A 10,309-nucleotide genomic window follows, 5' to 3' on the forward strand; every position below is an offset into this window, starting at 1 on the left:
TCTGTTTAAGGAAATGAATTGCATGAGAGACCTTTGTATGTCTATGTTTCATTAGCACCTCCCGCTTCCAGGAGCGCCACACTCTCATTACATGACTTTTTTATGCAATATTTGACTTCTGTATTGAATTTAACTTAATTTATGTAAATTAGAGATGTCTTCACTAATAATAATGATGACAATATAAATGGTTTGATTGAACAAATTGATTCCAATGTTACTACTACTGCACCTCAGCTACTGTAACGGTGTGAGTCCATGTTTCTCCACTACCAATAAATCTTATATGACTTAATATGTACTTATTTAGGTACATTTTTGTGGCAATAATCGTTATCAACAATTTTATATTTTTGACTTTAAAAAAAATATATTATTTTGCTTGTAAAAACATCTGAACTGTCTTCTCACCTCATACTTGTGACAGAGTTGTCCGTTACCTCGTGCTTTGCTAAGTGTGATTTATCACCCTGGTGAAACCATAATAAATATTGAAGAGCTATAACAGAGACATTTAAGCATTCAACAGCTCATTAAACTGTTCCATCAAATGTGTAGTTATTTATCAGTAGGATCTAATGAAGATGCTGGAGACCCTTTCATTTGTCTCACATTTCAGTTGGCTAAAACGGTCCAGCAGGATTCTTATGACTTATATGACACCAGTACAGTATTTCAGTAATCTTCTCCACTCAAATTGCTGACAGTGATATAGCTGTCTTAAACTTTTACTACGCTCTGAAGTCAGCCGCTTGTACTTGTTGGGCAGGAAGCTATGCTGACCATCTGGAAGGACCCCATCAACACCTTTTCATTTCTTGGACTGTGCTCTCTTCTTCACTACAGCCAAGGTTTATTGTTTGGTATATCTGCTAACATTTCCACACAGCCTTATTCTGGCACCGATGCCACTGTTACTAGTCAGACGATATCTACTTGGCGTGATTGTGGATGGAGAGAACATTCACACCATGCAGACTGAGTTGATGACATTCAAGTTATTTTAATGTGCAAAGATCTTGGGTGGTATATGACGTGTGTTTTTGTATTTGAGGGACATGTTTCTCTAAGCTTCAAACTTGCTCTGGGCAGAAGTTATCCTCAGGCAAATAGTAACAACCATTACAGCCATTACTTAATGTCAGTAAGCAGTTGAGAAAACTGTCATTCTAAAACATCATTGCACATAAGACATATTTTGGCTGGGCCTTGTGAAGATCAGACAGTAAATTTGATCCAATACATAAGGGTGCTTTAGACGGCTCAATCTGTGCTCGCAAAGTATTCGTCATGTTTTTACGACACGTTTTCGGACTTCTTGAACCCATTTAACCCCAACATTTATTAACATTTGTATCATCACTGTAAAGCCCTAAATATGTTAAGTAATTTCTGCAGATTATTATTTAATTAACGTGATTAAGTAATACATTTATCTCCTTTTAAGGTCAACCCTGTTACGTGAACTGAACTTTCGTTTGGTGAAACTTTTCCTTTTTAAATTATATTTTTCAAAATAAATATTGAACATCTAATAATCAAATCACAGTGTAAAGGCAGGTGGGCTGGTTCTACTCTTTTTGGCCGTTTTCTGGTGTTTTGTGGTGGAAAACTGAGCGCGTCGAAGCACGTCAAACCTGTTACCCATAGATATATAGGTTAGAAACGTTTTAACAATTTTGTGGAGCTTGTATTCTAATTTCCACTCCCTGCTGCACACAACAAGCTTCCAATTCCCCCTGTCACAAGGGGATTCCAGGCTAATTTAAGACAAAAAACCTCAACCCTATTACAATCAACCCTGTGACTTTAATGGTACTAACTTTCTATAGTATTTTTGAACCCCTTGAGATGAGAGATGTTTTAATGAAGTCGAACGTCTGCTCTTTATGACGGAATGTTAAAATGAGGTGAAATTAACAGTTTTTATGACCAAGTCACATACCAAAAATGTGGAATGACCCTTTTATCACCGCAGACAGGAGTTTACCTGAGACACCCCAAGGCCTTAGCTGACATCAGGACACATGACATGTAACATGATTCAATTCACTAAAATGTCACAGACAGTAGAAATCTAAATCTGGAAGTGAAATGTCACATGCTGTGGCATGGATGCACAAATTTACAGCGCTGTAAATCTATTACAGTGGTCAATATCTGCAATGTGGGGACCTTGTGGGCTACTACTAAGGTCAAAATAATGTGCTGGCCTGTTACTGGATCTCTCTATGGTTATGAGGTCTTCAATTTTTTTCAGCATGCAGTGTGAAGTCAACTGAAGGCTACATGTAATATTAATGTCATACATTTACAAGGATAAACACTTGGATCAAACTGGGGATGTGTTTTTTAAATGGCAAAGTTAAAAGAAGTAGTCACGTGTTTTACTCCGTCTGTGACCTTCTCCATGGCCAATGGCCATGTTCAGAAACTGGGTGTCAGAAATGCATGCAACCTAATGTTGTTTGGGATTGTTTTATGATCCTCCCTCACAGAAAGGTCAAAGTATAAAACGACATGTGCTGAGCCGTTCTTAAAAGTCATATTTGATGATGGCAGAGTTACAAGATGCATACCAAAACAACTGATCATTTACAAGGCCAATATGTCCATGTTCTGAAACATGTGTGTCAGAAATACATCCAGCTGCACATAGCATTGATTTATTGCTATGTAGGCAGATCTGCTGATATATGAACCAGAGGATGTGACCATATCTGAGACAGACTTATACCTGATATACAGTGGGGGAAAAAAGTATTTAGTCAGCCACCAATTGTGCAAGTTCTCCCACTTAAAAAGATGAGAGAGGCCTGTAATTTTCATCATAGGTACACGTCAGCTATGACAGACAAAATGAGGAAAAAAAATCCAGAAAATCACATTGTAGGATTTTTAATGAATTTATTTGCAAATTATGGTGGAAAATAAGTATTTGGTCACCTACAAACAAGCAAGATTTCTGGCTCTCACAGACCTGTAACTTCTTCTTTAAGAGGCTCCTCTGTCCTCCACTCGTTACCTGTATTAATTGCACCTGTTTGAACTTGTTATCAGTATAAAAGACACCTGTCCAAAACCTCAAACAGTCACACTCCAAACTCCACTATGGCCAAGACCAAAGAGCTGTCAAAGGACACCAGAAACAAAATTGTAGACCTGCACCAGGCTGGGAAGACTGAATCTGCAATAGGTAAGCAGCTTGGTTTGAAGAAATCAACTGTGGGAGCAATTATTAGGAAATGGAAGACATACAAGACCACTGATAATCTCCCTCGATCTGGGGCTCCACGAAAGATCTCACCCCGAGGGGTCAAAATTATCACAAGAACGGTGAGCAAAAATCCCATAACCACACGGGGGGACCTAGTGAATGACCTGCAGAGAGCTGGGACCAAAGTAACAAAGCCTACCATCAGTAACACACTACGCCGCCAGGGACTCAAATCCTGCAGTACCAGACGTGTCCCCCTGCTTAAGCCAGTACATGTCCAGGCCCATCTGAAGTTTGCTAGAGAGCATTTGGATGATCCAGAAGAGGATTGGGAGAATGTCATATGGTCAGATGAAACCAAAATATAACTTTTTGGTAAAAACTCAACTCGTCGTGTTTGGAGGACAAAGAATGCTGAGTTGCATCCAAAGAACACCATACCTACTGTGAAGCATGGGGGTGGAAACATCATGCTTTGTGGCTGTTTTTCTGCAAAGGGACCAGGACGACTGATCCGTGTAAAGGAAAGAATGAGTGGGGCCATGTATCGTGAGATTTTGAGTGAAAACCTCCTTCCATCAGCAAGGGCATTGAAGATGAAACATGGCTGGGTCTTTCAGCATGACAATGATCCCAAACACACCGCCCGGGCAACAAAGGAGTGGCTTCGTAAGAAGCATTTCAAGGTCCTGGAGTGGCCTAGCCAGTCTCCAGATCTCAACCCCATAGAAAATCTTTGGAGGGAGTTGAAAGTCAGTGTTGCCCAGCGACAGACCCAAAACATCACTGCTCTAGAGGAGATCTGCATGGCGGAATGGGCCAAAATACCAGCAACAGTGTGTGAAAACCTTGTGAAGACTTACAGAAAACGTTTGACCTGTGTCATTGCCAACAAAGGGTATATAACAAAGTATTGAGATAGACTTTTGTTATTGACCAAATACTTATTTTCCACCATAATTTGCAAATAAATTCATAAAAAATCCTACAATGTGATTTTCTGGATTTTCTTTTCTAATTTTGTCTGTCATCGTTGAAGTGTACCTATGATGAAAATTACAGGCCTCTCTCATCTTTTTAAGTGGGAGAAGTTGCACAATTGGTGGCTGACTAAATACTTTTTTCCCCCACTGTAGCTATTAAACGAACCAGTGAAGTACCTGCTTCTTTTTGGACTGCTTTATTTCTAGACATTATACTATAAAAGACTAAACGTTGTACTATTATAGACTATGCATTATACTATAAAAGACTAAACATTATACTATTATAGACTATACATTATACTGTTTTAGACTAAACATTATACTGTTATAGACTATACTGAGCAACTCCCAAGCGCTCACGATCTAAGACAAAGAATCCCCCCAAAAGATAACACAGATTGTAGGAAGACACAGTCACAGCTGCAGCTGTTGGAACACAAGCGTCTGGGGGAGCAGAGAGTCGTTCTGGCCAAGCCTTTGGAAGAGTCAGGACAAGTGGCAGCCCAATCCACTAGATGGCCAACAATCAATGTTTTTAAAGTGAAACACACATCCAGTCGCACAATTGGAAGACTGATTTAAATCATGGGAGTCATGGAAACCCACTGGGCACAAACTTGTTGAATCAATGTTGTTTTAACGTAATTTGCCAAGGTATCGTGACATGGAATCTACATGGAAAATACATTGGATTTGAAAAAGTGATTAACTTGTTATGAGGGTGAAATTTCAACCACAGAATTATGTCATCATGGTAACCAAATTTAACATAGACAAACCTTGTATAAAATAAGTTGAATTTTTAACTTTAAAAACAACCTCAGATCTTCAATGTTAGCATCTTTTACTAGAGAAGTGATTTATCTACAGCTACCCTTGGGTCTCCCATGCAGCACCTCTGACTAGAGAAGTGATTTATCTACAGCTGTCACATCCTGACCATAGTAAGATGTTATTTTCTATGGTAGAGTAGGTCAGTGCGTGACAGGGGGTGTTTTGTGTTTTTCTATGTTTTCTATTTCTATGTTCTTAGGTTCTAGTTTTTGTATTTCTATGTTGGCTTGTTTGGGATGATCTCCAATTGGAGGCAGCTGGTCCTCGTTGTCTATAATTGGAGATCATATTTAAGTAGGCGTTTTCTTCCTGGGTTTTGTGGGGATTATTTTTGAGTAGTGTTTGTTCTCCTCTGTGTCACGGTTTGTTGTTTTTGTCTATTCAGTTATTTTGATGTATTGCATGAGTTTCACAGAGTAAATAAAATGTGGAACTACTCACACGCTGCACTTTGATCCGCTACTCCTTTCGACAGCCGTGACAACAGCTACCCTTTGGTCTCCCATCCAGGGTTTTAACCAAGCCCAGCTTAGCTATGATTTGTGTTCGTGATTATTGCCAATATGCCTTTGTGGGAATTATTGTTGAGATCTCCACTAAAAAACTTAATAGATTCACTGATGCTATTAAAGTCATTCCAATGGGTAGGTTTAACAGAGCAAATAAAATGTGACCATACATTATCACTTATACTGTATCATCAATGATGCAATTTAGGCTTATATATATACACTGCTCAAAAAAATAAAGGGAACACTTAAACAACACAATGTAACTCAAAGTCAATCACACTTCTGTGAAATCAAACTGTCCACTTAGGAAGTAACACTGATTGACAAATAATTTTACATGCTGTTGTGCAAATCGAATAGACAACAGGTGGAAATTATAGGCAATTAGCAAGACACCCCCAATAAAGGAGTGGTTCTGCAGGTGGGGCGCACAGACCGCTTCTCAGTTCCTATGCTTCCTGGCTGATGTTTTGGTCACTTTTGAATGCTGGCGGTGCGTCCACTCTAGTGGTAGCATGAGACGGAGTCTACAACCCACACAAGTGGCTCAGGTAGTGCAGCTCATCCAGCATGGCACATCAATGTGAGCTGTGGCAAGAAGGTTTGCTGTGTCTGTCAGCGTAGTGTCCAGAGCATGGAGCCGCTACCAGGAGACAGGCCAGTACATCAGGAGACGTGGAGGAGGTCGTAGGAGGGCAACAACCCAGCAGCAGGACCGCTACCTCCGCCTTTGTGCAAGGAGGAGCAGGAGGAGCACTGCCAGAGCCCTGCAAAATGACCTCCAGCAGGCCACAAATGTGCATGTGTCTGCTCAAACGGTCAGAAACAGACTCCATGAGGGTGGAATGAGGGCCCGACGTCCACAGGTGGTAGTTGTGCTTACAGCCCAACACCGTGCAGGACGTTTGGCATTTGCCAGAGAACACCAAGATGGCAAATTCGCCACTGGCGCCCTGTGCTCTTCACAGATGAAAGCAGGTTCACACTGAGCACGTGACAGACGTGACAGAGTCTGGAGACGCCGTGGAGAATGTTCTGCTGCCTGCAACATCCTCCAGCATGACCGGTTTGGCGGTGGGTCAGTCATGGTGTGGGGTGGCATTTCTTTGGGGGGCCGCACAGCCCTCCATGTGCTCGCCAGAGGTAGCTTGACTGCCATTAGGTACCGAGATGAGATCCTCAGACCCCTTGTGAGACCATATGCTGGTGCGGTTGGCCCTAGATTCCTCCTAATGCAAGACAATGCTAGACCTCATGTGGCTGGAGTGTGTCAGCAGTTCCTGCAAGAGGAAGGCATTGATGCTATGGACTGGCCCGCCCGTTCCCCAGACCTGAATCCAATTGAGCACATCTGGGACATCATGGCTCGCTCCATCCACCAACGCCACGTTGCACCACAGACTGTCCAGGAGTTGGCGGATGCTTTAGTCCAGGTCTGGGAGGAGATCCCTCAGGAGACCATCCGCCACCTCATCAGGAGCATGCCCAGGTGTTGTAGGGAGGTCATACAGGCACGTGGAGGCCACACACACTACTGAGCCTCATTTTGACTTGTTTTAAGGACATTACATCAAAGTTGGATCAGCCTGTAGTGTGGTTTTCCACTTTCATTTTGAGTGTGACTCCAAATCCAGACCTCCATGGGTTGATAAATTGGATTTCCATTGATTATTTTTGTGTGATTTTGTTGTCAGCACATTCAACTATGTAAAGAAAAAAGTATTTAATAAGATTATTTCTTTCATTCAGATCTAGGATGTGTTGTTTAAGTGTTCCCTTTATTTTTTTGAGCAGTATATAATTTGCTGTGTCATCAACAGCTATTGTTTCAATTCAACCCAGAATTCAAATAAAAATAGACAATACAATAGGCCTAGGGCTTCAAGCTCTGGTTGATTTCAAATGTAATGATATAGTGATATTGAATTGTGTTGTCAACGCAACCAAAAATCAAAATTTGAAGGAGTTGTATCTCCTGATTGGATAGTTCCCTCTGTGTCACAAACTTAACATGTGTTTAATTCCAGTTTGTCTACAAATTAATCGTGTTTTTATCGCTTTGGTACTATTTTCAGAAATTTATGGTGAATTTTCAAAACTCTAAACTTTTAACTCGTGTAACACAGCCAGTCTAACATTCAAAACCTTTCATTGTGCTTTCATTTTTTTTGTAGACATCTTTCACCACACAACCATTGATTCAAAATATATGTTTACTGTGAAATATAATGAGTACATTGGTTTAATCACCAAAACACAACATAATGATACAGTATCTTCTCAATGTAGTTATTTTAACAAGCAGTTAATCCAAAATTGCCCATTGAATGTAGTATGCTACAGTACTGTAAATTACTGTACATTACATTGTTTTCACATTAGGTAAAACACTAGCACAACCTTTAAAATTGACTGAACATTACATTTCCATAATTTCTATCCCATGTGTGATCAAAGGTGTGCTAATTGAAGACATGTAATCAAATGAAATAAATGAAAGATACTATCTTGAGCATTTGGCCAGAGGTTCTCATCAACATCACAGTAAATATCCACCTTGTTCATTCGCCATGCCAAAACATTTTGACATGGCGAATCCAAGACTGACATAAGTGTGGATTTAAATTATTGCGTGCCTCATCTGTGGCCATAAGGAGAGTGGTATAGTTGTTGGGATGGCAATCATCTTCCAACTGTATTGTAACCATGTATTGTATTTTACAGTATTTTATTGTACTTCTTTATTTTAGTGGTCCTATACACAGCACATTCGGAAAGTATTTAGACCCCTTGATCTTTTCCAAATTTTGGTACATTACAGCCTTATTCTAAAATTGATTAAATAGTTTTTTTTCCCACATCAATCTACACACAATACCCCATAATGACAAAGTAAAAAGGTTTTTAGAAATGTTTGCAAAAAAAATGAATTTAAGAAATGTAACATTCACATAAGTATTCAGACATTTTTCTTAGTACTTTGTGGAAGCACCTTGGGTAGCGATCACAGCCTCAAGTCTTCTTGGGTATGACGCTACAAGCATGGCACACCTGTATTTGGGGAGTTTCTCCCATTCTTCTCTGCAGATCCTCTCAAGCTCTATCAGGTTGGATTGCGTCGCTGCACAGATAATTTCAGGTCTCTCCAAAGATGTTCAATCTGGTTCTAGTCCAGGCTCTGACTGGGCCACTCAAGGACATTCAGAGACTTGTCCTGAAGCCACTCCTGCATTGTCTTGGCTGTGTGCTTAGGGTCGTTGTCCTGTTGGAAGGTGAACCTTCACCCCAGTCTGAGGTCCTGAGCACTCTGGAGCAGGTTTTCATCAAGGATCTCTCTGTACTTTGCTCCATTCATCTTTCCCTCGATCCTGACTAGTCTCCCAGTCCCTGAAAAACATCCCCACAGCTTGATCCTGCCACCACCATGCTTCACCGTCGGGATGGTGCCAGGTTTCCTCCAGACGTGACGCTTGGCATTCAGGCCAAAGAGTTCAATCTTGGTTTCATCAGACCAGAGAATCTTCTTTCTCATGGTCTGAGTCCTTTAGGTGCCTTTTGGCAAACTCCAAGTGGGCTGTCATGTGCATTTTACTGAGGAGTGGCTTCCGTCTGGCCACTCTACCATAAAGGCCTGATTGATGGAGTGCTGCAGAGATGGGTGTCATTGGGGTCACATACCAAAATGTGTGGACTGTTGTCACTTCGGATAAAAGCGTATGCTATGTAAATGTGATATATTACAGTTTTACAGTACTGTATTGGCCAGTGTAATTTGATTAAAGCCAAATTGAATAAAATGGTATTTGTCACACGCGCCGAATACAACAGGTGTAGATTACCGTGAAATACTTGCTTACAAGCCCTTCTCAATGATGCAGAGTAACCTTTTACTGCAGTGGGCTAAATCAGGGTCACACAGAGTGGTTCTTGGAAGTCTTAAACAAATCTACTTTGAAGGTATACACCTCACACACATGGTTATGGGATTCAAAAAATAAGACATCTGTAAAATGTCAGAGTTAAAATGTAAACTATTGAGTTTGGATCCCAATAATCCACTTTATATACATCACAGAAGACTGAAATTGTAACAACATCAAAAATGTTTTACTAATTATGAAATAATGAAAAATATAAATAACATTCCACCCGTGAGGACACTTGACTGCAGGATAAAAAGTAAAAAGAGTAACACAAGAGGACTAAAAAAACATATACAAGAATGGAGAGTATATCCAGGAAGTACCAGATCAATGTGGAGCTATATCCAGGAAGTACCAGATCAATGTGGAGCTATATCCAGGAAGTACCAGATCAATGTGGAGCTATATACAGGAATTACCATATCAATGTGGAGCTATATCCAGGAAGTACCAGATCAATGTGGAGCTATATCCAGGAAGTACCATATCAATGTGGAGCTATATCCAGGAAGTACCAGATCAATGTGGAGCTATATACAGGAAGTACCAGATAAATGTGGCGCTATATACAGGGAGTACCAGTACCAGATCAATGTGGAGCTATATACAGGGAATACCAGATCAATGTGGATCTATATACCGAGAGTACCAGTACCAGATCAATGTGGAGCTATATCCAGGAAGTACCAGTACCAGATCAATGTGGAGCTATATACAGGAAGTACCAGTACCAGATCAATGTGGAGCTATATACAGGAAGTACCAGTACCAGATCAATGTGGAGCTATATACAGGGACAACCAGTACCAGATCAATGTGGAGCTATATACAGGGAGT

This window comes from Salmo salar, chromosome ssa15, assembly GCF_905237065.1.
Source record: "Salmo salar chromosome ssa15, Ssal_v3.1, whole genome shotgun sequence".
NCBI classification, from domain to species: Eukaryota; Metazoa; Chordata; class Actinopteri; order Salmoniformes; family Salmonidae; genus Salmo; species Salmo salar.